We start from the raw sequence: 13,700 nt of genomic DNA, 5'->3' as shown, positions 1-13,700 counted from the left end.
ACATTCAAAGTAAAGCGTGTTACATAAATAATAAAAAAACCCAGGGATGGGATCCATCAGTTCTAGAGGACGCATATAAAGAGCAGGTAGTAAAACACTGCATGGAGCGGCAGTAGCCACAGAGGCATTAACGGAGCGGGATGCCAGTGGCCGGTGGTAGGTGTCCACCTTCACAGAGTAGAAGGATGAAGGGCATCCATCTCCCAATTAAAAAAAGAAAAGAAAAAAAGAAAAAAAAACAGGGATGGGTTCATGGGCTTATAGGTATTACCAATTATTAGGCTTTTCAATATTTGATGATAGTTAATGTGACTTTCAAGGCATTCTTCACTTTCGGTGCATGTCCGGCATGACTCCTTGCTTCAATGACAGGGGAAAAGAAAAACTGATACTTCACACATTTCCAGCATTGCCCTCTGCTTCATGGCAGAGAGCTATGCTGCCGCTTACCCAACTAATCAAACTTAATATTTCACTTGGAAGCAGCTCCAGCACTGCTCTCTACATTAATGGTGGGGGTGAAAAGGGAATTAGAACATAAGGTTACTAAGAGCCAAGAGAAACAGTTAAGTATGAGAACAAATGTGTGAAGCTTGCTGGGCAGACTGGATGGACCGGTTGGTCTTCTTCTGCCGTCATTTCTATGTTTCTATGTTTCTATGAATTCAAGCATAACACAAAAGAATCAAAATCTTCTTTTATCCCCTGCCAAATAATGAATATATCATCAATATAACATTTCCATGTTATAATCTATTGAGAAAAAGAATGATTATTATGGATCCAAGTTTTTTAAAAATAGCCCTTATATAGGTTTGCCAAATTAGGGGCCATTGTGGTGCCCATTGCTGTTCCACAAATCTGCTGGTAAAACTGACATTCAAAAGCAAAATAATTCTTTGTTAATGAGATAGTTAACAGAGACCGCAAGAATTCTGAAGTAATCTGGTGAGAACGGGGACAACGTTCAAAATATTCCATCGCAATATTAATGGCTTCATCTTGAAGGATGCAGGTATATAGGGACTCTACGTCCAATGTGACCAAACAAAGATGTTGTGTATTATACTGCAGGTTTTCTAAAAACATGATCATCTGTTGTGAGTCCTTAAGATAAGATGGTAACTCATTGATGTGCGGGGCTAAGGAATGGTCTATGAATTTAGACATTGGTTCAAGTAGGGACCCTCTACTTGACACTATCGGTCTACCCGGGGGGATTTGTAATGTCCTTATGTATTTTGGGTAGTATATAAAATAAAGGGACCAAAGCATGCCTCCATATTAGAAAAGTAACTTCTTTGCTTGTAAGAAAACCTGTTAGACCACCTTCCATAATAAGATGTTCAATTTCTTGTAACAACTCTTCCAATGGATCATGATGCAGGGGGAGGTAAAATCGTACATCCTGTAATTGTCTTTTGACTTCTCGAGTATACTATACTCGATCCATTATCACAATTTTACCCCCTTTGTCAGCCGGTTTTATAATAATGTCATGATTCTCTCGCAGATCATTAATGGCTGTTATTTCTTCTGTAGTTAAATTAGAAAAATCATGTTTCGCTGTAAAAGCCATGTGTAATTGATGTAAAACTACCTGATGGAAAGTAGTAATAACTGGATCAGGAGCACCCAGTGGGCTCCAAGTCGATTTGTTTTTAAACAATGAAATGTCAATAGTATCAGGTGAATCTTTGAAAAAATGTTTAAGATATAACTTACGCACAAATTTATACAGAGCTACTTCAAGTTCAAATAAATCAGCTTTAGGGGTAGGTAGAAATGTTAGCCCCTTATTTATTAATACCTGAATTTGAGTATAGCTTAGCTCCTGCTGTGATAAATTCAATACTAGAGGTCCCGATTGGTTTGTGACCGCGTTTGCCATGTGTTGCTGTGGTGGGTTTCTTCCAACCATGGTTTGAAGCCCAATCTCGTCACGAAGGGGCGATGACCTCCTCACCCTCAGGAACCTAAAAGATGATTATCCTGAGTGGAATTCTTCTTATTCACTATAGTACCTTGTCATGCTTGGATCTCATCGCCAGAGGAGTCATCCCTATTGCAGTCAAATGTCACTTTTTGATCCTCATCATAAAAACAGCACAAAGGAAAGAGCAAATGTTACAAGAAGAAATTTCTACCATCAAAAATGAGTTAACAGCTTTGGTAGATATGAATACCTTTAATGATCAATTTGATAAATTAAATGAATCAATAGATAAATTACACTCCAAAATAAAAAAAAAAAAACAAATTGGAGAAATTTAATCGTGATGAATGAGATTATTCAAAAGGATATGTATACCCATGGATGAATAAAGAGAAATTAAAATCAAATACTCATAAAGTGACATTTGATTAAAAGTGACATTTATTAAAATATACACCCATACTATAAACTGTAACAAATTGCATATGTATCTGCACATTAAATAGAGCTAGTACTATAAATGGTCTAGAAATCAAACCATGAAAACAGTACCTATTACTCTCCTTTTTATAAGCTATATATAGCCAAATTCCCTATTAAAGGACTGGGTAAGTCAGTTAAACTGACCTCTAAATGTCAAGGTTTCACAAACTTTTCCAAGGCTGTCTCCCTGAGGTTTGTTCCTGCAGTTTCCTGCTTGGCAGATCTTCCCTAAGCTTTGCCATTTTGATTAAAGACTGAGCTGCTTCTAAGCTGCTTCCCCAGCAGGTTACAGGTATTGCTAATTAAAGTGAATTCATGTGGCTAACACAAAATCCTAGTCAGTGACTGACATATCATTCCTGGATTCTACTATTGCTTTATGTCATATGCCACTTTCTGATTTTATGATCTAGGATAATCAGAAATCCCAATTTTAAACCCTTAATCATTTTACAAAACTTGAGTATAATTACATCTAGCCAATTACTAATTAATTTCAGAATGTATGAACATATTCATTCAATTTAACTTTAGAATCCTTAGGTTTCATATAAGACAACTCAGAAATGAGACTAGTTAATTGATTTTAATTTCCAACAAATTCAGACAGTTGAAGTGAAGAAGCCCAGGACAATGTTAGTCAAGAAATGTATTAAGTCAGTCCAATAATGAAGTATCACCATATAATATTAGTGTTGTTTATATTTGTTAACCCTTATTTCTGTGCAGTAAAATATATATATAAGTAACCAGCTAAAAATCAGGTTTTAAGACTGTAGGTTAGAAAATAATATACACTGAAACGGAAAATGTGTTAGTCGTGCTTCCTTTTATCATACAAATAGGGACCTTCATTTTCATTTTTTCTGTTAAATTTCCTGGGCATTTCAATGTTATGACATAAAAAAATCAGAGATCACTTGACTTTTCCACTGATTTTTCTCCTATTTGTAATAAAAAAGTCATTTTTCATAGATTAATTTTTATTATATCATTGAAATGCCCAGGAAAAGTAAAAACTGAAAACAATGGCCCCTGTATATAAGGCTTGTGTTTTTAACCCATCTTCTCAATTAAAGCCACAGTCACTAGGTGGTGGCCAAGCACATTCAGCCATCAGTACACTGTACCAGCATCTGATGCAGAGTCTTGTGTGTGTTTGTGCCGATCATAGCACCTGGGTAAACCTCTGTAATCATGTTGTCTTTAATCAGTCACTGGGTAATGACACAACATAAAACTTCACAGTACCAGGAGGTGACCGTTTTAATTCTCTGTGCTCAGAAAAGGATATAAAAATATACATAAATAAATATAATTATAAATAAAATAAAGCAACATGTAATACATTTACTGACATTCTTAACATGTATTACCTGGTGCCAATACGTTCTGTGTTTGTTGTCTCAGATTCATATATGATATGGAATATCAATAGACTGACTGTGGGGGGTTGGTAAGATGCGAGACTGTTGAAAGATAACAGAAGATGATGACATTTAGGAGTATGCACAGCAAACCTTTCCATTTCATGTCATTATTTCATTTCCCATTTTCATCATTCCATTTGTTCCATTCCAAAACGTATGCTGTTTATTTCATTTATGTCATTTCCCTTAACATCAATGGGGAAGCAATGCATTCTGTATTTTATTTTTTATGCTAACATTGGGATTTTCCATTCAAGTTTTATGAAACTTGCAAGCAGGCATCAACATCACCCAAAGCAACACAAGTGGGGAGGGGGGAGGGCAAATCAGCATGAACAGTGGCATGAACTCTCCAAAGCACACTGAGAGGTGGAGGCCTATAATGGTCCTGACATACAATGCATTTTGTCCTTACATAATTCTAACAACCAATACAGGAATCGTTCAGCAGACTGTGAATAAATCTGGTATTCCTCAGTTATAACAAATGAATTGGCTACAGCAATGTTTACAGTTTGCCCTTGACTATGATCCTAGACCTGTGAGCTTCCTAAATTCTAATTAAATATTCTAAAAAATGGAAAGTACATAGAATCCAGAGGTGTATGTGGAACATTTTGAAAGAATGTCAGGCACAGAGGAATAACCTGCAAGTATATGGGGTTGTGACGCTTGCCCCGTGGTTAACAAAAGAGATTCAGCTGGCATCTGGGGATAATACATCTAAGGAACTGATGTATTATCCCCAGATAAAACCTGTAACCTGTAAGGTTATAATAAACCCTCTCACTCATTCCAAGGTAAGGAAAAACCTGAAGCATTGAGGCAGATATTTCATTTTTCTCCTGAGCTGCTCTTAGTAGAGGAAAGACCAAGAACAAGACTATTGTTATCAAATGTTATTTTTCCTCTGATTTTCCTCTGAGCTGTACCTGAATACAGGGAAGACCAAGGCCAAGGACCTTGGTTAAATCTTTCAATTTTCTCATTGTTGTTCCTCAGGGCAGGAAAGACTAAGCTTGAAACATTTGGTAAGATATTTCTATATTCATCTGGATTGTTCCTTAGTCCAAAGAAGGACAACATGAAAGCATTTGGTGGGTTCTCCTTTTAGATGTTAAATATATTTATTTGACTACTAGCCATCCTCAGAAATCAAGGAGGATAAAGAGACTAGATAAACAGAAGTGACTTGCTGTGTAGAGTCCAAGCCAAATAAGGCCTTAAAGTACACAGTTCATGTTTGTAGAGAGTTAGATATGGGCAAACAGGGATAGCTGGCCTGCAGTTGCTTAGGACTAAGACAGATAGAACTAATCTGCTTCATGGAGTCCACGCCCTGGGAATCAGAGTCATATAAAAAAAAAGGAGACTCTTCTCCTTTATATAAAGTAATGGGGAGAATATCCAGAGAGAGAAATAAGCGATTTCAGACCCTCTGGTCAAAAAAAGGTTAGAGGTGTATCTTGTAAGTGCTATTACATGAAATAAAATAGCTGTAGAATTAAGATGAGATAACACTTGTAGGGGTGTGCAGGCCAAAACATTCCATGTCATTTTGGGGTCAGTTTTCATTATGGTTAATATTTTCCCTTCTTTTCATTGTTTTCTGTTTTGGAACAAGTATCGACTATGCAGCAATAGTGCACACTAAAATCTTTAGAAGAAAAAGCAAAACATTTAGCTTTTTTTTTCTATTGTTTCATTTTGACAACAAAGAAACAACATAGAAATTGTCGCTAGCATAGTCTATTTTGTTCTGAATGAATGCATATCCCTAAACACCTATAAGGGACCTAAAGGAAGGCCATGTCTAAAGGATAGGCCAAGAAAATATATCTCAAATAAAATAAGAGCTTGTCTCCAGGCTCAGTTGAATATGTGCAACATCAAATGTCTATTAGGGGGTCAGGTTTTCCCAGAAACAAGTCAACTGTAACAGGGAAGCAGGGTGTACAAAAATCCAAGATTATCACATAAAATTTTAAAACATATCTTGAAGGTACATGATTGGGGTTCAGTAGCCATAGTGCTTAGAAAGCTATTGAATCCAAAATGATGGAAGAATCATCAATTCCCTTCTGTTCAACATGCACTTAAATCCTGTGTGATTCTAGGAAATCAAATGTAGGTTATTCATCAGAAAGTAATTGAAAGAAAGCTTGGACTAATTTCTTATTTTTCAGTCTCTAGAAGTCCAATATAGTAGAAAATCTTCATTAAATATGAGCTTCAAATAATTAGATATTTTGAAATAACTTGACAATATTTGACTGTGCATATGCTTGTGCATGCATAGCATGCTCTTAAAAGTATTATACTGTGCAGGGATTTGCATATTTTCTAATTTCTTTTTGTGTACATTGGTATTAATAATACATGGTTTATGTTGTTTGGGTTAACAAAATAGTAAAACATCTGCAAATCAGTTTAGTTATAAAATGTTGAAAATGCATATCTTTTGTCAAAGGGTTTAATGTCCTACTATTTCAGGAAGGGGAAAAATCCTCTGGTACCGGATCAAGAATGCATCATCTGTTTAAAAGATATCAGTAAGGAAACTGACTGGCAGCCAATGCAATAACTAGATTAGAGTGATGTTCTCATGATGTTTTATGCCAGAAATTAACTAAGAAACACTATTCTGTACAAACTGAAGTTTCTGAAGTGAATTCTTAGGAAGTCTTATACAAGACACTGCAGTATTCTTTTATAAACACCGCCAATGTTTGAATAATCATTCTGAGATCTTCAACTTAGGAAAAAATAATCACATATCTAACATGATGGAGTACAAAACAACTATCTTGAATAATAGCTCTGAGGAGACTGTCAAACTCATAAAATTGGTGAGAATCCAAATATTACTGACAGGAAGTTAATTTTGAAGTAGGAGTGCAAGATTGCCCTTCTTAATGAGAGAGGAACTGGGCTGGTGTGAAATGACCAGGCTCCAGAGACTTGTAAAAAAGGAGTTCAGTCACAAACTGGACACCAGAAAATTATATGATGAGCTTATTTGAGACAGTCTGATGAAGAACAGAGAGTATTAAGGAAAATTACCAGAGTAAGGTTATGTTAAATGACTCTGATTGACTTTTTTGTAGGGATGTGCAGCAGGGACAGATTTATTCCATTTGGTATTCGTATTTGTCAGGAGCCAAATCCATTGCATCCGTTCTCGGGGACCCCGAACCGTTCATTAGTTACATATGTATTTGTTTCCCCAAAAAAACCCATCCCAACCCTTTAAATTTAATTAACTACAACCCCCCACCCTCCTGACCCTCCCAAGTTGACCTCCTCAAGACTTGCCAAAAGTCCCTGGTGGTCCAGCGGGGGTCCCGGAGTGATCTCCTGCACTTGTGCTGTCGGCAGCCAGTATCCAAAATGGCGCAAATAGCCTTTGCCCTTACTATGTCACAGGGGCTATCAATGCCATTGGTTGGCTCCTGTCCCATGGTAGGAGCACAAGATGGCGCTGGCCGTCCATTGCTCCTACCATGTGACAGGGGCCGACCAATGGCGCTGGTAGCCCCTGTGACATAGTAAGGGAAAAGACTATCAACGCCATTTTGAATACTGGCAGCCGACAGCCCAAGTGCAGGAGATCACTCCGGGACCCCCGCTGGAGCACCAGGGACTTTTGGCAAGTCTTGGGGGGTCAGGAGGGTAGGGGGTTTATTCATTAGTGATATGTTGTATTTGTGGGGGTTTACCATGAATACAACAAATATGGCATATACATTGCGGATTGCCAATATGTTGCAAACGAATGCACACCCCTAAATTTTGATTGAAAGAATAGAGAATTAGATCAAAGGTAAGCACTTAATATGATTTATCTGAAATTCAGCAAAGCTTTTGACTGGAGGCTCATTAATAAAATTGGAAGCCTGGGAGTGGGTTCCAGAGTGGTGGAACTGAATTCAAATTTGTTGACTAACAGACTCAGGTGGGAAATGGTAAATGAAATCTACTCTGAGAAGGGTGATAAATGGAGTGCTTCAAGGATCCGTTCTGGGGCCAGTTCTCTCTAATATCTTTGAGAATGATATTCAAGTGGGGTTCAAAAGTAAAATTTGTCATTTGGCAGATGATAGAACAATCTGCTACAGAGAAGACATACCTGAAGATATAGAGAGAATGGGACGTGATCTAAGAAAGCTTGAGGAGTGATTGAAGGTTTTTGCATGACAGGGGGAGAAAGACTGAAGTACATGGACTGAGAAAGAAGCTTCAGAGTAATAGTGTCTGAAGATCTGAAGGTAGCAAAGCAATGTGACAAGGTGGTGACTAAGGCCAAAGGGATGTTGAGCTGCAAATAGCTAGGCATATCCAGAAGGAAAATGGAGGTAATAATGCCCCTATACAAGTGGTTGGTGAGGCCCCACCTGGAATACTGTTTTCAGTTCTGAAGACAATATGTCAAAAAGAATAGAAATCAAATGGAAGTATTCCAGAAAAAAGGCAATTAAAATTGTGTTCTGTACCAAAGTCAAATGAGATGAGACTGAAGGACCTAAACATGTATACCATGGAGGAGAAGAGAGGCAGAGGAGCTATGATGCAGACTTTTTAATACCTAAAAGATATTAATGATGCACATGAATCAAATCTTTTCAATGGAAAGGATGCAGTAAAACTAGGGTTCATGATATGAAATTCCAATGAGGTAGACTCAAGAAAAAATATCAGGAAATATTTTTTCACTGAAACAATGGTGGGTACATGGAATGTTCACCTGGAGTCCCTGCAAGGTAGTACAGTAATAGAATTAAAAATAGCATGTGAAAAACACAGAGGATTCCTAGATACTAGAGGATGAAAAGTAAGAAACAGGGTTCTGCATGAGATAATCTGAATGAAGTGGCATTTATAATCCTAAACAATTTTGCTGACAGACTGAATGGACAATTTGAGCCTTGCGCGCATAACCCCAAAAACCTGTCCCTGCGGTCGCCGAGCCTATTTTGCATAGACTTGGCGACGTGCGCAAGCCCCAGGGCATGCGTATGTCCCGGGGCTTTGAAAAAGGGGTGAGAAGGGCGCGGGGGCATGGGCAGGGCGCCAGTCCAGGAGCGGTCCAGGAGCGGGACCAAGGCCTCCGGCACAGCGGCCGTGCCGGGGTTTCGCACGCCGGCACTCGGCCGGCACGCGCAAGTTACGCTTGCCCAGAGGCAGGCGTAAATCACAAAATAAAAGTAGCGGGGGGATTTAGGTAGGGCTGGGGGGCTGGTTAGATATGGGAAGGGAGGGGAAGATGGCGGGGTGGAAGGAAAGTTCCCTCTGAGGCCACTCCGATTTCGGACCAGCCTCGGAGGGAACGAGGAAAGCCATCGGGGCTCCCCTAGGGCTCAGCGCATGCAAGGTGCACAAGTGTGCAGGCTAACAACTTGACAATTTTTCAGTGATATGCTTCAGTTTATTTGAATCATCACCAACAAAGAACATTTCTGGTGTAGGTATTTTCCTTATATCCTTCTTGGTAAAGATTGAAACAATTAATTAGTTTTCTTTATTTGTGATGGCCTTGTTATCATTGCGTGCCTTTTCATTTTCTGTTTCATTTAACAGTCCAACTGTTTCCCTCACAGGCTTCTTGCTTTAAGTTCAATTGAAAAAGTAAGTATATGTTGCCTCCATAGCTATTTATTTGGAAAATCTCTTTTGAATAATCTTTTTTAATGTTTTACATATAGTTTACCAGTTCTTATGCTCTTTTCAATTTTTCTTAATTGGATCAGTTTTCTTTTTTCTGAACTTTAACTTCCTCTTTCACTTTCCTATTTAACCGTGCTAGGGGTCGATTGGACTTCGTGATATCTTTTTTAATGTGCAAAATATATTTTATCTGGGCTTCCAATATGACCGTTTTTAATCCTTGCAACTGCTTCTTTTGGTTTTTCTATCTAATTTCCTGCTTTTATTATAGTATCCTTTTTTTAAGTTACCGTAAATACTTCTGCACTAGATTTATTTAATGTCTTCCCTCCAGAGATTATGTCAAATATGATTGCACCACCTCACCACCATTGCCCCTTGCACTAAACCCTGCCTTCTACTGAGAACTAGATCTTAATAGATTCCCTTCTCATTGGTTCCAGGACCAATTTCAACATTAAGCAGTCATTTATGCACCCCCAGAGTTCTAGAAGAACTAAAACATTAAATTTAAGACCTATTATTTTTAATCTCTGTGGCAGCACATTGAATTTAAGATCTTTTGCTTGGTTTTTAAATTCTTCACTGAGAGGGTCCTTTCTGTGTATATGATTACATTTTATCATATGTTACATCTCCCTCAGTGCATTCTGCTTCTCAACAATTATTCAATCTATTAGGAAGTTGCAGCTTCATTCTATATGGAACCAGGGTTTCTTTGTGTTCTGGGCCCAAGCTTTGCAATGACTTACCTCAGGATCTGTGTGAAATTTCTGATTATAAACTTTTTCCCAAGCAACTTAAATTTTATTTGTTCCAGCTGGCTTTTGGATGATATCTGGATGATATTTGGATGATATCTGGAATTCTTATTTTTTATTAGTTTGCTGCTAAATGTTTTTTTTTTATCTTTCTTGTTTGTGATTTTAAATATTTATGTCATATTTGTACTTTGCTTAGAAATGTATCTCAAAATAAATGTAAATATAAATGTAAATAAATAAATATATCTCTAATGTCTCATTCAATTAAGCCATCATTATACCCATTTTTAAAAAGGGGTGGTCTGAGAAACTACAGACCATTGAATTTGATGCTGGTACTTGGCAAAATGGTAGAAGTTATTATGAAGAAGAAAATTCCTTCCCATCTGAATGGATATAGATTAATGGGGCAAAGGCAAAACATGCCTTTAAAATTTGTTAGAATTTTTTAAAGTGAATTAATAAAGATGTGGACAAGGATGAGACTGTTGAAATAGTGTAGATGGAATTTCAAAAGGCATAAGACAAAGTCCCTCATCAGGAAATTAAAGAGTCATGGGGTTAAGAGGCAACATTTTATTGTGGACTGGTAACTGTTTAAAAAATATGAAATGGCGAATAGAACTGAACGGTCATTTCCTTCAATGGAGAAAGCTAAATAGTGAAGTGACCGAGGGATCTGTTCTAGAAATTCTGGAATCAGTGCTTTTTAATACAGTTATAAATGACCTGGAAAAGAATGACGAGTAAGGTTTTCAAATATGTAGATGATGGCACAAAATGTTTGAAAGCAGTTAAATCACAAGCTGTTTGTTAGCAATTTCAAATGGACCTTGCAAGACTGAAGGACTAGGCATGTAAATGGAAGTTTAAATTAAATATCCACAAGTTCAAAAGTGATGCATATAGGGAACAATAATCTAAACTAGTTACATGATGCTGGGTTCCATTTTCTGCTACATCAAAACAATTGATCGGTGCTGGTTATAAAAGATACATAAAAATAACAGAAACACTAATTTGAAATCCTTGACTCAGATTGTAGTGGTAGTAATAGCAAAAAAATACAAATGTTAGACATTAAAAAGGAAAAGAATGGAAAATAAAATGGAAGATATCATAAAGCCTCTGTTACGGTTCTGGCCACGAGCACCGTGGCCAGGCATTTACCTCCGGGTTCCCGGACCTGCTCCCGCTTCCAGACCAGGTTTGCGGCTTGGTTGGCGGCGTCTCCGCTGGGGCTGCGCCGCTGCAAGTCCTCCCTTGGATGCCTGGCTCCTAGGCGCACGCGCATGCGCGCCACTTGGGTGCTTTTCTAGGCCATTTCTCGCCAGTGGTGACTCCGCCCAACTCCTGACGTCAGACGCCGCGGCTTTGATAAGCCGGCCGCGGCCATCCAGTCTTTGCCTTGCAACGGGTTAGCCTCCCGGTTTCCTGTTGCGCTGTGCCTCGGAGTGACTCGCTTTGCTTCGTCGCTCCGTTCTTGCTACAGTACCTGCTTGGTTCCTGCCTGCTTGCTACAGTTTCCTGCCTGCCTGCTTGCTACAGTACCTGCTTGGTTCCTGCCTGCCTGCTACAGTACCTGGTTAGTCCCAGTTCCCGGAGCCTACTTTTGTTCCTGCCTGGTTCCAGTACCCAAATCCTGCTACAGCTCCTGCCTGGTTCCAGTACCCGAGTCCTGCTACAGTTCCTGCCTGGTTCCAGTACCTGAATCCTGCTACAGCTCCTGCCTGGTCCCAGTACCTGAATCCTGCTACAGCTCCTGCCTGGTCCCAGTACCTGAATCCTGCTACAGTTCCTGCCTGGTTCCAGTACCCAAATCCTGCCACAGTTCCTGCCTGGTTCCAGTACCCGAGTCTCGCTACAGTTCCTGTCTGGTTCCAGAACCCGAACCCTGTTACAGTATTGCTACTGTCCTAGCCTGGTTCCAGTTACCTGTCCTGATCCACAACCCGCCTAAGTCCCAGCGGCCGGGCCCCTATGGGCTCCTCCTGGGGGGGTTTCGGCTTCCAAGGGTGAAGTCACCTAAGTCCCAGCGGTTGGGCTCCTACGGGCTCCTCCCGGGGGAACACCAGCTTCCAGGGTGAAGAGCATCTACGTCCTGCCTGAACATCTGCCTCCTGGCCTGCTATTCACTAGAGACATTGACCACCTTTCCCAGTCTCCAGCAGGTCGGCCCAAGGGTCCACTAAACAGAGACTCCCTTAACAACCTCTATCAATCATGGTACAACCACAACTTGAGTATTGTGTGCAGTTCTGGTTGCCCCATCTCAAATACATAACAGAACTGGAAAAGGTAAAGAGAAGAGTGCATAAAATGATAAGGGAATGGAACAAATCCCCTGTGAGGAAATGCTAAACAGGTTAAGTCTCTTCAGGTTAAAAAATTGTTGGTAGAGAGGAGATATGTTAGATGAATATAAAATCATAAGTGGGGTGAAATAGGTAAATAAGGAATGGCTATTTGCTCTTTCCAGCAGTACTAGGACTAGAGGACTTTCTGTAATGCTAATAGATTTCACATTTAAAACAAAGTATTTGTTTTTATTTAATGCAGCAATAAAACTGGAATGTGTTGCCAGAGGACAAGGAGAAAGCAGTGAAAATGGGGTTAAAAATGGTCTTGACAAGCTCCTGGAGGAAAAATGTATAAACAGCTATTAGCCACCACTTACCATGGTTTTGAACAAGAAGGACTGGAATTTTTGTTTGGGTTCCTACAGGGTACTTGTGACCTGGATTGGACACTGGTGGAGACAAAAAACATTGGGTTAGATGGACCTTTGTTCTAACCAAGAATAGCATTTCTTAGGTTATGTACTTAACTGCCTTGCATATTCTGATGAGATATTTACCCAATCAATACTGGCGTAATTGAAATCAACCAATATTACTGTTCCCAATTAAATTACCTTCCTAATTTCTGTTAGCATTTCACTAGATGATTCTTCTTCCTGGCAAGATGGACATTAGTATACCCCCACTGCACTATATTCCTCCCCAACACACATGGAATTTCTATCCATATATATTCTACACTGCATTTTTGATTCTTGCAGAACTATTATCTTGCTTGAATCTACCATTCTTGGGATGTAATGCCAGCCTTCCACCATTATGTTCTAGGCTGTCTCGTTTATATAATTTGTACCCTGTCATCACAGTATCCTATTGGTTAATAGGTGTGTACAAAGGAAACATTTTTTTTCTGGTTTGTTCATTCTGGTTTGTTCATTCATTTCATAGAGCACCACCATTCAGTTCATTAGTTTAAAATAAAAACAACAATTGTTTATTTGTTTTATTTGTTCATGTGTGTGCCATGAAAGTCTATGGGAGAAATTCAGCAACCTATTTTGTGCTGCAAAATTGGGATTTTCTCATCAATACTAATACATTTGGTGGGTATACCAAATGTTCA

Source organism: Rhinatrema bivittatum, chromosome 2, assembly GCF_901001135.1.
Source record: "Rhinatrema bivittatum chromosome 2, aRhiBiv1.1, whole genome shotgun sequence".
Taxonomy (NCBI): domain Eukaryota; kingdom Metazoa; phylum Chordata; class Amphibia; order Gymnophiona; family Rhinatrematidae; genus Rhinatrema; species Rhinatrema bivittatum.
The sequence above is the reverse complement of the archived record's forward strand: the minus strand, read 5'-3'. Positions refer to the sequence as shown.